Raw genomic sequence first — 21935 nt, 5'->3', positions numbered from 1 at the left:
CTTAGGGCATCAAAACGGCACTGGTCGTTTGCGGAGTCAAACGATTTGGGACTCGCATTTAATACGCATTACCATGCCTTCCAGAATAAAATCCAATCATTCACGAAAGTCTCGCAATGCATTGAGGTTACAAGGGGCACGTGGTCTTCCTCAGGAGTCTAAAGAAGACCACAGTGAGTGGCGCTCTAGCCAGGCAGGCCGCTTCGCTTTCGCTCGCGCGCGTATACCTTACTGTATCGTCCGATATACGATACGATATCACTTGTAAAATTTGAATAAGGGCAAAAAAAAAACTATTAGAAATACAGAATAGAATAGAAATACATTTATTTATGACAAACAAACACAGATGACAAAAACATGTTGACAAATATACAATGTATAACATTTAGTGAAAAATGCCATAAAAGGGTCACAACTCAGCATGTTGCTGGCAAAGCCAGCGCTGTTCTTCCGTTGTAACCGAGGCTTACGCCGTTCGACGACGAGGCGGTTATGCTATAATTTACTAAACTAATTAAAAACTAGAACTATACCTAAAAACTATACCTAAAACATAAAATTGAAACTAAAACTATTTAATATACAACTTCAACATTGCGGCAATTGCCGTATCTGGAACAGGCCTGACAGCCAAGTGACAGCTGGCCGCCACGCCATGGCCACGTCACACGGCACGACACCAGCACGGCCATATTTGTGCTATGACATAGCTATCCACGTGTACATTTTGTGCAGAAGACTTAAAAACTTCTAGTCGTAAAAGCTTTAAACAAACCAAAACTATATCACTAAATTAATTATTTGGAAAAGACGAACAAATTAAAATAAAGTGACAAAAAATAGTGCAGAAATGGTTGGCTCATGGGAAATAACTACAGGTATGTGAAAAAAAAAGGCTTCTTAGATAAAACTAGTATCACATCTTAAACTTTCCTGTCTTTGCTGATGTTCATATATCTCTTTTTTTAGCGTAACTTTGAAACTATGCACACTTTTCAGGTTCCTCAAAGGCGGAGACAGATTGTTCCAGCATTTTGTTGCCAAATATCTAAAACTTCCACGGAATGCAGCCGAACAGTGACGGTGCGTTAACAACTGCAACCCACATTGTCGAGCTACACGAGTCTTACGGAAGGAAAGTTTCTCAAAGAGATACGCAGGAGACCGCTGGTGCACTACCTCAAAAAGAAGACTTGCCAGATGAAGCTTACGTCGGTGTAGCATTTTAAGCATGTTGCATTTGTTTAAAAATGGGGTTACATGTGCCCTTAACGGAATATTGAAGCAAAAACGGGCACAAGCGTTCTGAACTCGTTGCACCAGTCGCTTTGTTTTAGTGAGTAGTCGTGGACCATATACTATATCCATATAATTTAATTTTGACAGAACAAGTGAGTCAACTAATTGGATGCGTAGAGTTTCACACAAGAAAGGTCTTATCTTGTACAAAACTTTTAACTTATAGAAACAGCTCCTAACTAAATTTGAAATATGTTTCTCATACCTGAGCTCCGAATCCATTAATAGGCCTAAGTTTCGTGCTTCACTGACACGCTCGATGGCATTTCCCATTAATTTTACATCCATTGTAGGATTAAGCCTAGCCAGCTGATGTTTACTGCCAAATGCTAGGTACTTTGTTTTGGCAGGGTTCAATAATAAGCCATTACTGGTAGCCCAGTCCGCTATTCTACAAAGATCCTCATTTAGTTTGCCTATTGCATTGTCAATGTCCAACTGCTTGAATGAGATATACACCTGCACATCGTCTGCATATATGTGGTATTTACTATGTTTTATATGCCTTATTATGTCGGCAGAGTACAAAATAAACAAGATCGGGCCGAGGATCGAGCCTTGAGGCACTCCTCGTGCTAGTTTCATGCTCTCTGAGATGAGCGATGAGCCATCACTCAAGCTTAATTTTACATGCTGGCTACGATTTGCAAGGTAACTATCAAACCATTTAAGTGCACCAGAATCAAACCCGTAGTAGCTCAATTTTGATAACAATAATACCGTATCTATACAATCGAATGCCCGGGAAAAGTCTAGCAGCACTAATATAGTACACATTCCTTGATCCTGAGCACACAGTATATGATCAGTGACGTCGAGCAAAGCTGTCATGGTGCTCCTTCCCTTCCTAAAGCCCGACTGTACATCCGGTAAAATATTGTTTTTCTCTATATATTCTGTTAATTGCAAGCACACAACCTTCTCCAACACCTTAGACAGACAGGGCAATAGACTTACTGGTCTAAGATCTTTAAGCTGGGTAGGATTTGTAATCTTAGGGAGGGGTCGTACAACTGCTTGCTTCCAGGCGTCAGGAAAAGAAGAAGTTAGAATAGAAGCATTTATCAATTTTGTTATTATGTCCAAACTGTTAGGTAATGTCATCATGATCATGTCTAGATTTATGCCATCACAGCCCATAGCATTTGTTTTCAAGCCTTTAATTATTGTAAGAACCATATCGGGGCTGACCGGCTGCAGCTTAAATACTGAATTATTAAATCTGTCAAATTCAAAATAGGTCAACTGTGAAATAGATGTTTGTGCAGTACACGGCAGGTTTAGAAAATGTATATTTATTGCATCAGGGTCATTAAAGCAGGATGGTAAATCAGGGTCATTTTAAGGGATTAATGTAGATTTAAGATTCTTCCATAAAACTTTAGGGTTTTTTATTTTATTATTAATATTATATTTAAAATACGCTACTTTCTCATTATATAGGGCTTTATTTACTGTAGATTTTAACTCTTTATAGTACATTTGCTTAGCACTTGTCTTGTTTTTATGATACTCTGCTGCTGCTCCATCACGCAGTTTCATCATAAACTGGATAGTGTCAGTGATCCACGGTGGGCGGGGAGCCTTAATTACAATAGACTTGACTTGACTATTGATTTTGGAGTGTAGTTTTATTTAGTGGTACCTAATTGTAAAATATTTTATCTGGACTGCAGTCCTCTAGCATATCCATCTGTCAACTTTACTTCAAGTTCCGCCTCCAGGGGAGAGGGAGAGAAATTAGGATTAGTAATTAGCCGCTTACTGACACAGACCGAATTCCACGCGGGCGGAGCCGCGGGCACAGCTAGTTAATACATAATTCTCTATATTATTTTAAAAATTTGAGTTGTTCAACCGAAGTTCAAACCTTAATAATTTTATTTTTATATGTGGCACTTTGATTTATATACTTACTGGAAAAGTGTTCCGGTAGTATGAACATTAGTTTTTCAATGATAATCTGTCGTTTCATTTCATAGATTCAACGATAAACACAAAATTGTAGGAAATCCCAGCTCACCCCGTAGTCGGGGTTAGGGGGATAGGAATTGAGTGCGTTGGGACAATTGCTAAAATTGACACAATATTATACAATAGCTTGACTTCTTAAGAGAATAAAGTATTTACGTAACAATGTGATACCTCTGATCTAAAAATACCATCTCACCCCTACCACCCCTCCTCACCCCATTCATAATCCAACTGCCCTCGTAATCCTTTCTCATCCCATTTTACAAAACATGACTGTAATAGTAGAATAACTAATTAGAGGTACCTATCACAACCAAATGTCTTCTTATTTCAAGGTCCTAACTATAGTACTGGTGACTGGTGACCGAAGAGCTGGCGGCTACCTCGCACAACGTATCAGCATTGCGATACAGCGAGGAAATGCCGCCAGCATCCTTGGTACAATGCCTCAGGGGCCTATTTTAGATTTAAGCTAGTTATTAATGTCGTTTAGTAGTACCACTGTATATATATATATATATATATATATTGTATATAAATAAATGATTTTAAATTATAAAAAAAAACTATAGTACTTATTCAGTTCAATGAAATTTAAATCATATTCGATTGGAAAAGAGTCAACAGAGTTACTTTTGCTTTGTTTCGTTCAGTTTTTGAACAACGCGAAATGAACTCTATTTCCTAGATTGTAGGTTCAAATTTCTGTGGCTGCATTTTTCATTTCTATGGCTGGGCCTTAGGAGGTTAAATGTAGCAGTCTAATCTATAAACGTGTTTCGAACACATAATTGATATAATTATGATTTAAAGAGCGTGTGAACATTAGCAATAGAACAGACGTCTGAGGGCCTACCGCGAACCACACTCGACGTGTTGCCTCTCTGTGGCACTTGAAAATTCGTACGTAAGTGTGACAGGGAGGCAACACGTCGAAAGTATTTCGCGGTAGGCCCTCAGGTCGTTCTTGGAAGAATCGAAACATTGATTAACTTTCTGAAGTATTTATTGTTGACCTTTCGAAGTTAAAGGTTGATGAAAACACGTGCCTTGTTCATTTTTTATTACACTCGTAGTTTTGTAAAGTCAAAAGGCGTTTTATTTATTTCAAATGTATTTCTTGAAGTATTCTGTAAATGGCAGCTTTTCAGCCGTTTTATTGGCTATCAGAAATGTATTCGATGAATGATCATAGACATCTGAGATTAATATATTCTCAGATATAAAAGGACGCTTTCTGTAGTGTAGGTAAAAAATATTACACAGCTATGTTACTTAACTACGTACAGCTGCCATCAGATATATCGGAGCGGTCGAGGTGCTCACAAATATCTGAACACACCTCTATTGTTAAGGCGTTAGAGTGCGCCTTCAGATATTTTTGCGCACCTCGGCCACTCCGATATATCTGTTGGTGACTGTACAGCCAAACCAATTAAATTCAGTCTAAAACTCCTGTTTAGCCTGCCGGTATTTCAGGAATTATGCCTATTTCAGCACTAAAACTGTCTCCTGCTTGCTACTGCAATTACATGCCGGCGCAAATTTGCATAAAGTACGGTGTTACGTGTGTAAACACAGAGATATAATAATTACAGATACACCACACGAAAAACAGTATTTAAAGAATAAAAAAATCGTTTGTTGGTTACAATAATTATGTTTACAAATGGAAAAGGAAACCTGCTGATAAATAATAATATGATAGTACATGTGTCAGACCCTGTTTTTCCAGCACCAAGTTTGTTTAGACTATACAACACAATACAAAAGTCATGATAAAAATGCCGTTGATATTTCAAATATTGCATTTAATTATAAAATAATAAATAAATATTGGGGACATCTTACACAGATCCACCTAGCCCATAGCATAGCATAGCTTGTACTATGGGTACTAGGCGATGATATAAAAATACTTATACAGATAAATACATACTCATATACCTACATAGAAAACACCCATGACTCAGGAACAAATATCTGTGTTTTTCACACAAATAAATGCCCTTACCGGGATTCGAATTCAGGACCATCGGCTTCGCAGGCACGGCGCTAGGCCAGACCGGTCGTCACATCCAATATTTTAAAAATTAATAGATATTTTAGTTTTTAATCCAATGTTTTTTTTACTGCATTTGCAATCTTTGCCATTGCCAACATCATTTGACATTGAACCTTAGTACAAACTATTATTTTAGCTTTTGTATATGTAAGAAATCACTTACGCTCTTTTTACAATAGATAACAACAACTTATCTTTGTGGCTCTTTGCCCAGAGCCGCCAGACAAACTATAATTAAGAAGTGATTTTTTTCTGTTGTATCTGCGAGTGTTATATATTCTGCCGCATAGGTATGAGGTTCTGCGTCGCGGTTGTATAAATTCTTCATGATGCGACGTAACGCGACACTAGCATAATCGCACACCGTACGAGTATGTATCACGGCACTGTACCTAGATATTAAGGATCCTACAGCCGCAATGCCGTGGGGAACTTTGTATCTTTAGGTATTTAAATAAAAGTAAACAAATAATTTGTAAATTTTCGGGTAGTTATAACATTTATTGGTTAACCAACTAAATACACAACCGCCTGGATCTGTCACTGAACGACCTGATTTTAACCTACATTATTTGATCATGTAATGTTTTCATCTACCCTCAACTGGCTTAAAGAGCCATTTGAGGGTAGATTTTGTTTACTTTTATTTAAATACCTAAAGATACAGACTATAGTAACGGCGCGCCGAGCCTGTAGGGCTACCGCCAATACCGAAAATCGTCAATTGCGGGCATTTTTCTCTGTCACTCTAATTACGCCTTCATTGGAGTAAAAGAGAAAGATCCCCGCAATTTGCGAATTTCGGTTTTCGCGGTAGCGCCTCTGCTTCAGCAGTCACACACACCACATACTATATCAAACATAATACCTGACGGGCTCTGACGGGGGCTCCGGCATAGTATCTGAAATTATCGGAAGTATCCAATATCGAATATCGGATGCCCCTATGAGAAAGACAGCAGAGAGTGACATGTGGCATGAAGGCCGCCTTTTTGCGTTGCCTAACGTTTTTAGCAATAATGATTTCTTATTGGATACCTTTCAATAAATACAGATAAACACATAAGTAGTTTATACATTTTACTTCCATCCGATATCGGATCGGAAAATGTGAAAACGCTGTAATAAGAATAAGTTAGTCTAGAATCTAGTCAGGCTTTAATGGTCGCTATTATAGCTGCAGACTCTAAGCTGCAGACAGGCGTGGCTCACTCCGCGATTTCGTCGCTTTGCAACAGGTAGCTACAAGTACATCCGTTCCACACCAATTTTGGTGGCTAGCCATAAGCCGCGCGTGGCGCTGTCGCCACCTACCGGCCATATCTGTCCTGATCGTAACAGACGCGTTTTGTTAGAGAGTGTCTTCTGTACAGATATAATAGTACTATTATTTATTCTGTGGTAATAGTTAGGAATAATTTAGTGTAGAATCTAGACAGGCTTTAATGGTCGCTTTTATAGCTGCAGAAAATAAGCATCTCTTGTCAGGCAGAACGAAGTTTATGATCATCATAATTTTACAGTTGTAGGCAACTCACATAACGTGATTACGTAATTATTATTATTACAAGTAATATTATTGTAATTATTTATACATTTATATATAACATAAACATACACACACACTGACATCTTGCCGTGTCGGATGACGTACGCACGCCGGTCGTGCTGTGGAAACCCGGCCACGGAACTGGTTTATGTTGTTGTCGAGTGCGCCCGCGCTGCACTCACGCCAGCCAGTCATGATTCGGCCTTTGTTCTATGACTTGCTGTCGCTTGATATTAATTTGTATTTTTGCTTTCGCGCTTGTGTTATTTGTTATTTGTGCTTGCTTAAAAACTGTGCTTTCGCTGTGTACTATTCTAACAGACTTTCTTCTTCCTTCATGTGAACTTTTTGTGTTGTATTTGTGAAATATAAAAACTGTCAAAACATCTGGATTTTTACTGCTTCACTAACCGGACGATATAAGTAGAAGGTAATAGAAGACACTATAACTCCCACAACTGGTGACCCCGAGCAAGAACATTTATTGATAATATGGCTGGTGGAGATGACAAAACCGTCACCGGCGGTAATGGCGGCGAGCAAGCGCAACAAAATAACGGAGGATCTGTTTCCACTGCACCAAATTTGACGTCATCCGAAATTTTTGTGTCAGCGTGCGCATACCACCATTTTGGCCAGACAACCCGGCAGTATGGTTCGCACAGGTTGAAGGTCATTTCGTTATTTCACGGATTACTGATGACTCAACAAAATTTTATTATGTTATCGCGCAGTTGGAGAACCAATACGCTGCAGAGGTTGAGGACATAATCATTAACCCTCCACAAACGGATAAGTTCCAAACGCTTAAAACTGAGCTTATCAAGCGGCTTTCAGTGTCAAGGCAGAATAAAATTAAACAATTACTGACCCATGAAGAAATAGGAGATCGCAAACCTTCACAGTTCCTGCGCCACTTGCAGCATCTGGCAGGCCCAACCATACCAGAGGATTTCCTGAAGACTGTTTGGATTACACGTCTGCCTGTTTCTTTGCAACCGATTCTCGCCTCGCAAGATGCCCAGCCAATTAATGCACTTGCCGAACTCGCAGATAAAATACATGATATGCCAGGAGCACCGCAAGTAGCAGCGACGCAAGTAGGGAGTTCAGCGACGCCTTCCACCGCATCTACATCTTCTGAGTCACGTTTGGAGGCTGCTTTAGAACTCATGGCCAAGCAAATGACAGAATTATCAATGCAAGTCTGCGCTCTATCTACGAGAGTTGATGGAAGATCCCGGTCCCGTTCGCGCGGAAGACGCGACCAGCGTAGCCCCACCCGCTCGTCTACTAGCCGATCCATGTCAAACTACAGACGATTTCCAGTATGTTGGTATCATCATAAGTATGGAAGCCAAGCGAAGCAATGCATTAAACCATGTGACTACGCAGCGGGAAACGGGCAGGGCAGTCGATAATGGCGACGAACGATTGCCGTATTGCACCTGGTCGCCTCTTCATCACCGACCGCAGATCGAAGGTACAGTTCCTCGTGGACACTGGAAGCGACTTATGTGTTTTTCCACGATCTGCCCTTCGCGACCGTCGACCGAAGACTGATTACCAGCTGTGCGCGGCTAATGGCACACCAATAGAGACTTATGGTTACGTGCAGTTCAATTTAGATTTTGGTCTCCGTCGCGATTTGGTATGGCGATTTGTGGTTGCCGACGTCACAAAAGCAATAATAGGTGTTGATTTTCTCTTATTATAGCTTAATTGTAGATGTCCGTCATAAACGGCTTTTAGATCAAACTACTAATATTTCAACTACAGCATGTATCAGTTTATCACATGCTGCAATTTCGAGTGTCAAAATCATGACCGGTGATAGCAAATTTCATGCAATTCTTTCTGAATTTCCGGAAATTACACGGCCGTCGGGCGTACCTCAACCTAACAACACTGTACACAAAACCGTACACTACATCAGAACGACACCCGGTCCCCCAGTGTCCTCTGCTCCCCGCAGGCTAGCTCCAGACAAACACAAAATCGCTAAAGCTGAGTTTGACGCGATGCTAGCAAATGGCACAGCACGTTTATCCGATAGCCCCTGGTCATCTCCGTTACATCTTGTACCCAAAAAGGACAACGGATGGCGTCCTTGCGGAGATTATAGGCAGCTAAACGCAAGGACAATACCAGATAAGTATCCCATCAGGCACATACACGATTTTGCCCATAGTCTCTCAGGTTGTAAGATATTTTCGACTATTGATTTGGTCAAAGCTTACAACTCCGTTCCGGTATATGAGCCTGATATTCCCAAGACAGCTATTACAACTCCATTTGGCCTCTTCGAGTTTCCGTTTATGACCTTCGGTTTGAGAAACGCTGGTCAAACGTTTCAAAGGTTTGTAGACGAGATGACTCGAGGCTTAGATTTTTGCTATCCATACTTAGATGACTTTCTGATATTTTCAAAGGACGAAGAGGAACATAAAGAACATCTACGCCAAATCTTCAGTAGGATGCGGGACTACGGTGTACTCGTAAATACGGCTAAATACAACTTTGGCGTTCCAGAAGTAAAATTTTTAGGGTATCATATCTCTCAACATGGAACCAAGCCATTAGATGATAAAGTTCAGGCTATAAAACAATTCCCAGTCCCCCAAACCGTTAAGCAACTTAGAAGATTTTTAGGGATGGTAAACTTCTACCGTCGATTTCTTCCAAACGCTGCTCAAGTTCAAGCTCCATTGAATGCTCTGTTGGCCGGTTCAGTAAAAGCCTCGCATCCGGTAAACATAACTGGAGACACTTTGAAGGCATTTGAGGATTGTAAGGACAGTCTTTGCAAAGCAGCATTACTGGCCCATCCTGATTCACAAGCTAGGCTAGGAGTGGTAACAGATGCTTCTGATGTGGCCATTGGAGCCGTATTGCAGCAGTTTAAAGACGGTATATGGCAACCGCTAGCATTCTTTTCACGAAAGCTTTGCCCATCTCAAAGGAAGTATTCCCCTTATGATCGGGAGCTTCTCGCAATTTATGAAAGCATACGATACTTTCGACACATGTTAGAAGCTACACATTTTACTGTCTATACTGACCACAAACCGCTGTGTCACGCGTTTAGCGAACGGAAAAGCAATTGTTCACCCCGTCAGTATAGACATTTAGATTTTATATCGCAATTTACGACCGATATTCAGCATATCGCTGGAAAGGATAACGTAGTCGCAGACACGCTTTCCCGCATTGAAGAGCTTCAAATCCCGGTAGATTTAGAAATATTAGCAAATACTCAAGAAGATGATGGAGAAATTCAGCAGTATCTTGGAAGCGAAACCTCACTACATCTTAAAAAAATGTACATCCCTGGAAGTCGTAAATAATTATACTGCGATGTTAGTACGCAAACTCCCAGGCCATTTGTACCTTACTCATTACGCAAGCAGGTATTTACAAGCCTACATTCGCTTAGCCACCCAGGAGCAAACACTAGCGCAAAGCTGGTTGCACAGCGTTTTGTATGGCCGCAAATGCGGAAGGATTGCCGCGCATGGTCTCAGGCTTGTGAGTCCTGTCAACGCTCTAAGGTAAGCCGACATGTTTCTTCACCTTTAGGGACACTCGATTTACCCACAGCGCGATTTAAATATGTTCACATAGACCTTGTAGGCCCATTGCCACCATCAAGCGGATATAGATACTGTTTAACAGCCATCGATCGCTTCACGCGATGGCCTGAAGTTGTACCTATACCAGACATAACCGCAGAAACAGTGGCAAAAGCTTTTGTGTCAAATTGGGTGGCGCGTTTCGGCTGCCCTACTGATATTGTTACTGATCGCGGTAGGCAGTTTGAATCCGCTGTGTTCCAGTACCTTTCTAAGGCGATCGGTTTTAAACATCGGAAAACAACAGCTTACCATCCCCAGTGTAACGGGATTTTAGAAAGGTTCCATCGTCAGTCAAAAGCAGCAATCACGTGCCATGCCGATAGCAGCTGGAGCGAGTCTTTGCCTTTAGTTTTATTAGGTGTTCGAAGCGCGTTTAAAGAAGATGTTCAGTCAACTTCCGCCGAGCTCCTATATGGCGAGCCACTTCGATTACCTGGCGAATTTTTCGGACATAAATCGGAACATGAGACAACTGACAGCACGGAATTTGCTGCCCGGATGAGAACCTTTGCAAATAAATTACAGCCAGTAGCCACGTCACATCATGCCGTAAAAAAACCCTTCATATTTAAAGACTTGTCAACTTGTAGCCACGTATTTCTTAGGGAAGACGCGTTACGAGGTGCATTTAAACCAGCATATACGGGACCTTACGCAGTACTAACCAGGGGAGATAAAGTATTTAAAATTCGTATTAAAGGCAAAGAAGTTAATGTATCAGTAGACCGGATCAAGCCTGCATATATATTAGCAGATAGTAATACTTCCGCAGATAATGATGTCGCTACTAACAAATCCCAGATATCCAAATCACCGACTACAGTAACTCGTTCGGGTCGTCGTGTGCACTTTCCCGACTATTATCGCCCGTAGACACGGTCTCTGGGGGGGAGTGATGTAGGCAACTCACATAACGTGATTACGTAATTATTATTATTACAAGTAATATTATTGTAATTATTTATACATTTATATATAACATAAACATACACACACACTGACATCTTGCCGTGTCGGATGACGTACGCACGCCGGTCGTGCTGTGGAAACCCGGCCACGGAACTGGTTTATGTTGTTGTCGAGTGCGCCCGCGCTGCACTCACGCCAGCCAGTCATGATTCGGCCTTTGTTCTATGACTTGCTGTCGCTTGATATTAATTTGTATTTTTGCTTTCGCGCTTGTGTTATTTGTTATTTGTGCTTGCTTAAAAACTGTGCTTTCGCTGTGTACTATTCTAACAGACTTTCTTCTTCCTTCATGTGAACTTTTTGTGTTGTATTTGTGAAATATAAAAACTGTCAAAACATCTGGATTTTTACTGCTTCACTAACCGGACGATATAAGTAGAAGGTAATAGAAGACACTATAACTCCCACACAGTTAACTATGTTCTTGTCTGTGAAATATACGCCACTCGACGTTTCACAAAAAAGATTTAAGTAGGTCCTAAAATATTGCACAAAAATTTAATTTACTTTAACAAAAATTAAAAACTTAACCGGATAACGATTTTTAAAACATAAATGATGACTCACGTTAGACCGGGCCGGGTCCGGGCCGAAGCTTCAATTGAAAACTGTCTAAGTCATATAAGTAGATAAGCCTGTCGACGTAAGTAATTAAAATGTTTAATTTAAGGAATTATTAATTTAACCTCCTGTTTGTTTATGATAAGAATTCTGACTGTGGTTTGAACCCACGATTTTTGACCACCACATAGTGAAAGGTTAAATTAGTTAATTCTTTCACAGTACATATGCCTACTTTACCGCCCTAGGTCGATAATTACCACAATACGTGCATATGTCGAAAATTAAAAGGGCCGTATGTACTGTAAAAAGTTGTACGATACACGTGCGAAAAGGTAATTTGCACTTGTATCGTAATGTACTATTTTGTATGTATCTATAACTTAAATTCGGTTCAGCATAAAAATAAATTCTACAAATGTAAAATCTTTACGGCGATATTTTTACCCAAGAGCGGAAAACAGCGAGTTTCGCTGAGTTTACGATGATAATAACTTTGTGTCCATCGGAGGTTTAAATCAAATTTTTATCGCCATCGTTAATTTTAGCATCGCGTCGATCGAAATTTGAAACTCTTAAGCCCCCTCCTCACTCGTGCGCGAATCACGGCGCGAAGCCGCGAACGTGAGTATGGCGTCGATTTTCGCAGACAGCGAAATCGACTCCACACTCGCATTCGCGGCTTCGCCCGCGATTCACGCGCATAGTCTGGAGGGGGCTTTTGACGCCGTAATTTCCAATAGGGGGCTATTCATAAATTACGTCATTTCAAATTAGGGGGGGGGTCTGGACATCGGATGACGGTAGCATGAAGTAGGAGGAAATGGGGTCATTTGAAGCATGATTTTTGGATGATTATAGGGGGGGGGGGGTCAAAAATCGTCAAAAATCGATGACGTAATTTATGGACAGCCCCTAGGTAACTATGGTCTTAAATCTCCTCTTTACAATTATGATTGTCGTGGCATTAAGCTCAATGTGGTTAATTCTGTCATAGGGGCTATTCCGTCCACGAACGTATATTTCTTTTATTTACAATCGTAGGAAAAAACATTTGCTTTTGATTGCTGAAACTAAAAGCACTACTTTTTCGATGATTTTATCAATTTTGTTTGTTGTTCGAGAAAAACGCTCATAAACGCTATTAAAGGAATCGCAAGTAATATTTAAGTGCCTGGTGATTGTGATGAACCATAACAAGCAGGATGAAATTATTAAAAAAACTAGACTGCGAAATGAAACCGTTACAAATAGCGACATTATTGAGTCCATTGTTCTTTAAAATTATTATTTAATAAAGAAATGACAGTCTTAATACCGGTATTCCAAAAAGTCTCGGATTTGGAAGCCCTACTCCGTGACTATGTACTAAATTGGTCCTATAAATAACTAGCCGCGACAGTGGTTCTATTTGACATCTGAAGGTGTCAAAAACACTGGGCGACGGCTATTTATTGCGTACGTCACACAAACGACCGATTACGTCGCTCCACGTCACGCGACACGCTAAGGGACATTGCGCATTGATATTATAGGAATAAACGTATCCTCAATCCATCCTGCTCTTATAAGGCTTTAGGTTTGTTTAATTTTGTTGTAAAAAGTTCCTGTCTTGGAAGTGATAATTAAGTTAGCCGTATAAAGCACAACTATAAATAGCAGCAGCAGCCTAGAGGCAGATGCTATATTTGACGTCTGAAGGTGTCACGAGCACGGGGCTACGGATATTTATTGCGCACGTCACACAAACGACCAATTACGTCGGGCCGTACGTCACGCTTGACACACTCAGGGGCATTGTTCTCTTTGATATACCTACTTAGGCTACAAGGCCTACTTAGGCTTTAGGTATGTTTAAGACTACTTTAAGTTAGATTTACCATTTACCTACAAAAGTTCCTGTCTTTGAAGTAACCGTTAAATTAATGCACACTTTAGCAGCCAAGACAGAGGCTATATTTGAAGCCTGAAGGTGTCACGAGCACTGGGCGACGGCTATTTATTGCGTACGTCACACAAACGACCAATTACGTGGCTCCACGTCACGCTTGACACGCTTAGGGACAGTTACCGTGCTGTTACTGTATATACATATATTACAACAGAAGACGATGATCGTTTTTTTAAGAAACTCTAGTACAGTTCTACTAGATATATTTATATGAGTTAAGGCTTGAGAAAAATTACTTTGATTTAGAGTTTAGCTACTTCTTCTCTGTGAGTCGTGGACTACAAATTAATGAAATACATAATAAAAAAATATTAGTACTTAAAAAAAGTGTATCTATACATATAATAAAGCTGAAGAGGGTCGAAAGTCTGTACATGGAAGATATTTGAAAAAAAGTTGGCTGGGGATACTTAGAATTGATAACAGAACACGTTCCAACAGTTTTTAGAATTTTTGTCTGTTTGTCTGTTTATCTGTTTATCTGTTTGTCTGTTTATTTGAACGCGCATCACGTAAAAACGGCTGAACGGAGTTTGATGAAAACTTTATTAATCTGTCGAGAAAATCCCCGGCCAGGTTATAGGCTATAAAAATTCAACCCCTAAAAGGGGGGGTAGCCACAACACTCGATTGACTTAAGTTTGCCCCTGAATCGTATGGCGCTACTTAGGAAGGAGCGGCAAAACTTTTTTCAAATATGTGCTAACACTATAGAGTACCCTGGTAAACTAACAGATGGCGCTGAATTTAATACGATGTGACATAAATAAGCCACCGAGGAAGGATTTTGCCAAATTTACTCTAAGTTTAGAGCCCCTCTTCTAAAATTTCAATCAATCGTACGGATATCAACAAATTGAATAAATTTAAAGACAGTAAATTAATTGCCCCTCATTGCACAGTGCCATCTTTTGGGGAGCTCAGTAAACATTAAGTAACCAAGAAAACTAAAAATGGGTTTACATAGTTACGTAGTGGTAAAATAAACACACATATCAACACGCGTATAATTGCATAAAATTATTTATTTCCTCCGTCATGAATTATACCTAATCGTAATTATATCGCATCCATATCAAATCCATATTCATACGTATCGCCTCCTTAAGCACTTAATAATGGCCAAGAAGGTGGGTACTTTGGAAAAAAAAACATTGACCTCTGCCATTTGCAGTGCCGGATTAACCCTTTTAAGTAAAATAAGCACTTGCTTAGGGCACCATGTCTAGGGGGCACCAAAAATTATCGAAAAATGTTCAATAACATTCTAAGATGTTTATGATGCAGGTGACATTCGGGTTGCGCCTGCAGCAGCATTAGGTACTCTGTTGCAACGTTACTGCTGCAGCACTGTAAATTTTCGTGATAAAATGATGTGACTGATCTCCACACTAAAAGTAAAAATGTACAACTGTCTATCAAAATGCGTTTTTTATATCGAAATATTTTCGCGCTCGCTTCGCTCGCGTTTTCAATAACTTTCTAACTTAATTAAGGTGACATTCAATTTTCGTGATATAATAAAGTGACTGATTTCCATACTAAGAGTAAAAATGTACAACTGTCTATCGAATTGCGTTTTTTTATATCGAAAAATTGTCGCGCTTGCTTCGCTCGCGTTTTCAATAACTTTCTAAGATATGATAAGGGTGACATTCGGGTGGCGACTGTAGCAGCATTAGGTACTCTGTTGTAACGTTACTGCTGCGGCATTGTCAATTTTCGTGATAGAATGACGTGACTGATTTCCGTACTAAAAGTAAAAATGTACAACTGTATATCAAATTGCGTTTTTTTATGTCGAAAAATTTTCGCGCTCGCTGCGCTCGCGTTTTCAATAACTTTCTAAGATATGATAAAGGTGGCATTCGGGTGGGACTGCAGCAGCATTACTCTGTTGCAACGTTACTACTGCAGCACTCTCAATTTTCGTGATCAAATGATGTGACTGATTTCCATACTAAAAGTAAAAATGTAAAACTGTCTATCAAAATGCGTTTTTTATATCGAAAAATTGTCGCGCTCGCTACGCGCGCATTTTCAATTGATAAAGGTCACATTCGGATGGCGCCCGCAGCAGCATTAGGTACCCTGTTGCAACGTTACTGCTGCAGCACTGTCAATTTTGTGATAAAATGATGTGACTGATTTCCATACTAAAAGTAAAAATGTACAACTGTCTATCAAAATGCGCTTTTTATATCGAAAAATTGTCGCGCTCGCTACGCTCGCGTTTTCAATTGATAAAGGTCACATTCGGGTGGCGCCCGCAGCAGCATTAGGTACTCTGTTGCAACGTTACTGCTGCAGCACTGTCAATTTTCGTGATAAAATGATGTGACTGATTTCCATACTAAAAGTAAAAATGTACAACTGTCTATCAAATTGCATTTTTTATATCAAAAAATTTTCGCGCTCGCTTCGCTCGCGTTTTCAATAACTTTCTATAAGTAAAAATGTAGAACTGTCTATCAAATTGCGTTTTTATATATCGAAAAATTTTCGCGCTCGCTTCGCTCGCGTTTTCAATAACTTTCTAAGATATGATAAAGGTAATATTCGGGTGGGCACTGCAGGAGCATTACTCTGATGCAACGTTACTACTGCAGCACTGTCAATTTTCGTGATAAAATGATGTGACTGATTTCCATAATAAAAGTAAAAATGTAAAACTACCTATCAAATTGCGTTTTTATATCGAAAAATTTTCGCGCTCGCTTCGCTCGCGTTTTCAATTACATTCTAAGATGTTTATGATAAAGTTGACATTTGGGTGGCGACTGCAGCAGCATTAGGTACTCTGTTGTAACGTTACTGCTGCGGCACTGTCAATTTTCGTGATAAAATGATGTGACTGATTTCCATTCTCAGCTGAAATGCACACGTCACTCAATTTACCAAAAAAATTCAATGCAATCTTGATGACCCTAGGGCAGTGGTGGGCAAAGTACGGCCCGCGGGCTATCTGGGGCCCGCGAATGGATTTTATCCGGCCCACCGCCGGTCCTATGAAATAATTAGTATGTGGGCTATATGGCATTGGCTCACGATTATCACACATCAAAACAAAATTTGGCTACAATTCTGGATCTCCACTTAAATTTCCTAAACTTTCTGGCCCCCCATGAAGAAAGTTTGCCCACTACTGCCCTAGGGAGAGGGGGCACCATGGTCTAGAAATGCTTAGGGCATCAAAATATCTTAATCCGGCCGACTGGTCGTTTGCGGAGTCAAACGATTTGGGACTCGCATTTTATACGCATTACCATGCCTTCCCGAAAAAAATCGAATCATTCGCGAAAGTTTCGCAACGTATTGAGGTTACTAGGGGCACGTGGTCTTCCTCAGGAGTCTGAAGAAGACCACGGTAAGTGGCGCTCTAGCCAGGCAGGACGCTTCGCTTTCGCTCGCGCGCGTATACCTTACTGTATCATCCGATATTCACCTACTACTCTGTCGTTTAAATCCTTAGAGAATATAACCAACGGAGACAATGTCTATAATTTTCGGTACAAAATAGTCTGGCGTTTTTTGCGGGGGAGGGGCACATCAAATGTGTACCTACGTAACGTAAACATAGCCATGTCAGATAAACGTCGGTTGACCATTGGCCGCCTATTTTCGACAGAGGGGAACGCCTGTTAATGACCACTCCGTTTGGTTATATTCTCTAAGTTTAAATCACGTATAAAATTTTAATAAGGGCGAATAAAACTATTGATTTTGGAGTGTAGTTTTATTTAGTGGTACCTAATTGTAAAATATTTTATCTGGACTTCAGTCCTCTAGCATATCCATATGTCAACTTTACTTCAAGTTCCGCCTCCAGGGGAGAGGGAGAGAAATTAGGATTAGAAATTAGCCGCTTACTGACACAGACCGAATTTACACGCGGGCGGAGCCGCGGGCACAGCTAGTTAAAAAAAAATAAGAATATAATTGTATGTTGGGTGGCGAATTAATATTTGACCTCTATGATAAACAAAAATATGGTTGTTTGTAAAGTCGGTTTACGGACGATAATTTTGCGTGATAACGTCATAAGAAAACATTGATGAAAAAGATTTTCATTTTCATTTATTTTCATTTATTGATTGCATTCCATGGTATTTACAGATGGTATTTTAAATTGAATTGAACAGCATGGACCCTGAATAGGGTATGGCAAGTTAACCTTAATAGCTAAATACATACTTAAAGTTACCTTACAAAACATAAGATTTGTCCACAACGTACCATGGAGGTCCACAACGTGACACTTTTTCATGCATGCTACCGGTGTTCATCGATTTAAAAAACGTTATCACATCAAAAATAACTTCAAACAAAATAATTTAATCAAGCATAATTTTAGTCTCCTTCATTACCTATCAAGCCATTTTCGGATGTAGGTATATTTTGGAAACATCACGAATAGATTTAATGAACGTTTTCCCTAAAAAGCTTAAAAATAACTAACCTGCCCGTATTATACCTACAGTTAAATTAAACAAAGGATTAAATATTTATTTACACTTTGCACAAAATTTTCCTATCAGCTTTGTGCCTCTATCAATTTAATTTAAGAAACTATCCGATTCAATACTTTAGTATCAATAAATTGTCCGAATTGCCCCTAAAATTGTATCCTTGCTCGTAAAATTAGCCCCGTACGGAAGCGGAATTCCAACTTAAGAAAATTTGTTATTGACTTGTTATTTATACGTTATTACTCGTTCCGAATCTCCACCTATATGTATATGTAGAGTAGTGCAGTCCTCGAGAACGTTCTCCGTTTACTATGGGAAATATTCTCGATCGAGAACGTTCCCTATACAATACAACCTGCAGCTTGTGGAGCCAATTTACAAAATGGCCCTCTTAGAGCATTTAATAACCGGAGTCGCCTTTAAGAGCTTACTCCTCTGCCGAAAGCCGTAACGTACAAAATAGCACAAGTGTGCAAACACTTGTGCTATTTTGTACGTTACGTACAAATCATGTATATATGTGGTATAAATAGCCATAGGTACGTTTGACGTGCCTTTCCCTCGCAAAAATAGGCAAACTGTTTTGTATAGAAAATGACAGCCATGGCGTCGTCGCCAGTTACTAAATACTCAAAGATGTCCCTACAAGTTCAATTTAATAATGCAATCCGGGTGTTGATGAGGCTGCCGTGCTTTTGCAGCGCCCCACAGAAAACGGTATGTCGGAACTCGGAAGCCAAGAAGATATCAAATGAACATCAATTTGCCAGTTCAAATCGGCCTCCAGTTTTATGTCTGCCAGCATCCATCTTTCCTTAATGGCTCTGATGAAATGCCGGTACCTCTGACCTCTGCGAACATTCAAACGTTCGACTCGACCAGGATTATCGGCGCTATTCCATTTCCATATTTAAGACGATAGTGGACGACTGTTTTTCCATACAAACGTTGTTCCCATTCTCCTCCCCGGATATTATACTCTAAGGGGAATATTTTTTATACAATTTATTGGTTATATATGTACTTAGCAATAGCTTGGTATATACAATAAATTGTTATCTCTATCCAAACTATGAGGAGTGAATATGTAGGTCATACTAAACAAATTTTAGTATGGGACCAAACCCGATATAGCGAAAAATAAATTTGACTGTTTCATACATTTTGGCTGGTCCATTTTCTGTGGGAGGGTAATTTTTTTTTTGCGATTTCTGTGTTGGTCTCATAGTAAAAGTTGCTCAGTATATGCCTAAACCTCCCTGGCTACGGGATTGCAGTAATTTTTTAGCCACCGTGTTAGTATATGTACAAACAGTCGTTAACTTTATTGTATTGTTTACAGAAGTGACCTTTTTCTAACATGCGTTTGACCCATTTCTCCAAATTAGTCATGGACCCTTTTAGACAATATCCGTTACACGTATTTCAAGTATTTCAACTAGAACCGGGGTAAACAAAACAATCCAACAACTCGTCCTAATGAACGTCACGATAAACAGAACGAATGGAATAAAATAACTTACGGAACACACGTAAACAACAGTGTCCATTAATTTGTAGGGAAATTGTGGCATGGCAACGATATCAGATATATGGACATGAATAGTCAGCATGAAAAGTTGCGGATCAGACAACTCGTCAAAAGTATCATTCTCAAATAGCGGTTAAAAACAAAATATCACGCTACACCTTATAAAACAATGTCCTCCGCCGCGTCTGTCTATGTGTTTGTGCCTTGTTTGTGTGTTCGTTCTCGATAAACTTAAAAAGCGGCCAAGTGCGAGTCGAACTCGCCCATGAAGGGTTCCATAGCAGCAAGTAACATAATAAAATTGCGGTTTACGATTTATGACGTATTAAAAAAAACTACTTACTAGATCTCGTTCAAACCAATTTTCGGTGGAAGTTTGCATGGTAACGTACATCATATATTTTTTTTAGTTTTATCATTCTCTTATTTTAGAAGTTACAGGGGGGGGGACACACATTTTACCACTTTGGAAGTGTCTCTCGCGCAAACTATTACTATTATTATTTTTAGTTTAGAAAAAAATGACTTTAGAAACCTCAATATCATAATATATAAATACCCCACACGTATGGGTTGGAAAAAAAAATATGGTGAGTTTCAGTTCTAAATATGGGGAAAACCCCCAAAATTTATTGTTTTTTTTTCTATTTATGTGTGAAAATCTTAATGCGGAATATATCTACTTACCTAGTTTCAACAGTATAGTTCTTATAGTTTTGGAAAAAAGTGGCTGTGACATACGGACGGACAGACAGACAGACAGACAGACATGACGAATCCATAAGGGTTCCGTTTTTTGCCATTTGGCTACGGAACCCTAGAAACTACTGGACGGATTTTCATGCGGTTTTCACCTATCAGTAGAGTGATTCTTGAGGAAGGTTTAGGTGTATAATTTGTTAACTCGTGCGAAGCCGGGGCGGGTCGCTAGTATCTTTCTATGTTGAACAATTAGCATGTAACAGATACTTTTGAACGCGAACTGTAGAGATTTATCTTATTATATATAGATCTTATTTGGAAAAGTTTGGGGCTACATCGTAAGATTGCTTCCCAATATTTAATTTTAATAGGTAACAAAACTTCCGTGAGACACAGACATATTAAATATATTAAAAACGGGTCACTCCTCGGTACGGAGTGAAACATGACGAGCGTTTTTCGACTTAAAATACGTGAGTGACCCGTTTTTAATATATTCAATATTTAATTGTTTATTTATTTCAAATCGGCCTACTGTTCTTTGCCAAGTAACAAACAATATGACGCATTGCGTAGCATTATGTAAGATATTATGTCACCCTTGCCCCACGTTATCGCGTAGATATCAGGTTGCATACATAACAATAGCCCCAGCCTAGCCACCACTTTTGCCCCCTTCTCTATCCCCTTAACTAGCGTATGCATATTCGCATTCATTACGCAGTGTAAGCAAGTCTGAGGCCGGCCATTGATTTTGAGAATCCTGAGCGCCTTTTTGCATTGCGTTGGCGTCATTAGATATTTTCGAAGAGTCTTCGAATCTCTGCTACTTCAAAGCAATAAAGCCGACTTAGAGCCATTCCATCGGTAGCAAAAAATACAGTGCATTTTTAACCGACGAAAAAACACGGAGGAGGTTCTCAAGTCGACGCGTATATTTTTTCTTTTCCCAATACCATAACGGTCATTATCATCTTCCCAGCGTTGTTCTAGATTTTTGCCATGGCTTATGGAATCCTGGGGTCCACTCTAGAGCCTGAGTAGACACTAGAGTGACTGTCGTCTGATGCTAAAGGTGACAGTCCATTTCCAACCGCAGCTGCACTACTGTCAATTTTACTATGGAAATTGACAGTAACAGCGACGCGTTCAGTACCAAAAGTGCAGCTGCGGTCAGAAATGGAATGTTACCCTTACTGTTGTGGCGTCGTTGTCGACGCCGTTTTA

This window comes from Cydia splendana, chromosome 6 (genome assembly GCF_910591565.1).
Source record: "Cydia splendana chromosome 6, ilCydSple1.2, whole genome shotgun sequence".
Lineage (NCBI taxonomy): Eukaryota > Metazoa > Arthropoda > Insecta > Lepidoptera > Tortricidae > Cydia > Cydia splendana.
The sequence above is the reverse complement of the archived record's forward strand: the minus strand, read 5'-3'. Positions refer to the sequence as shown.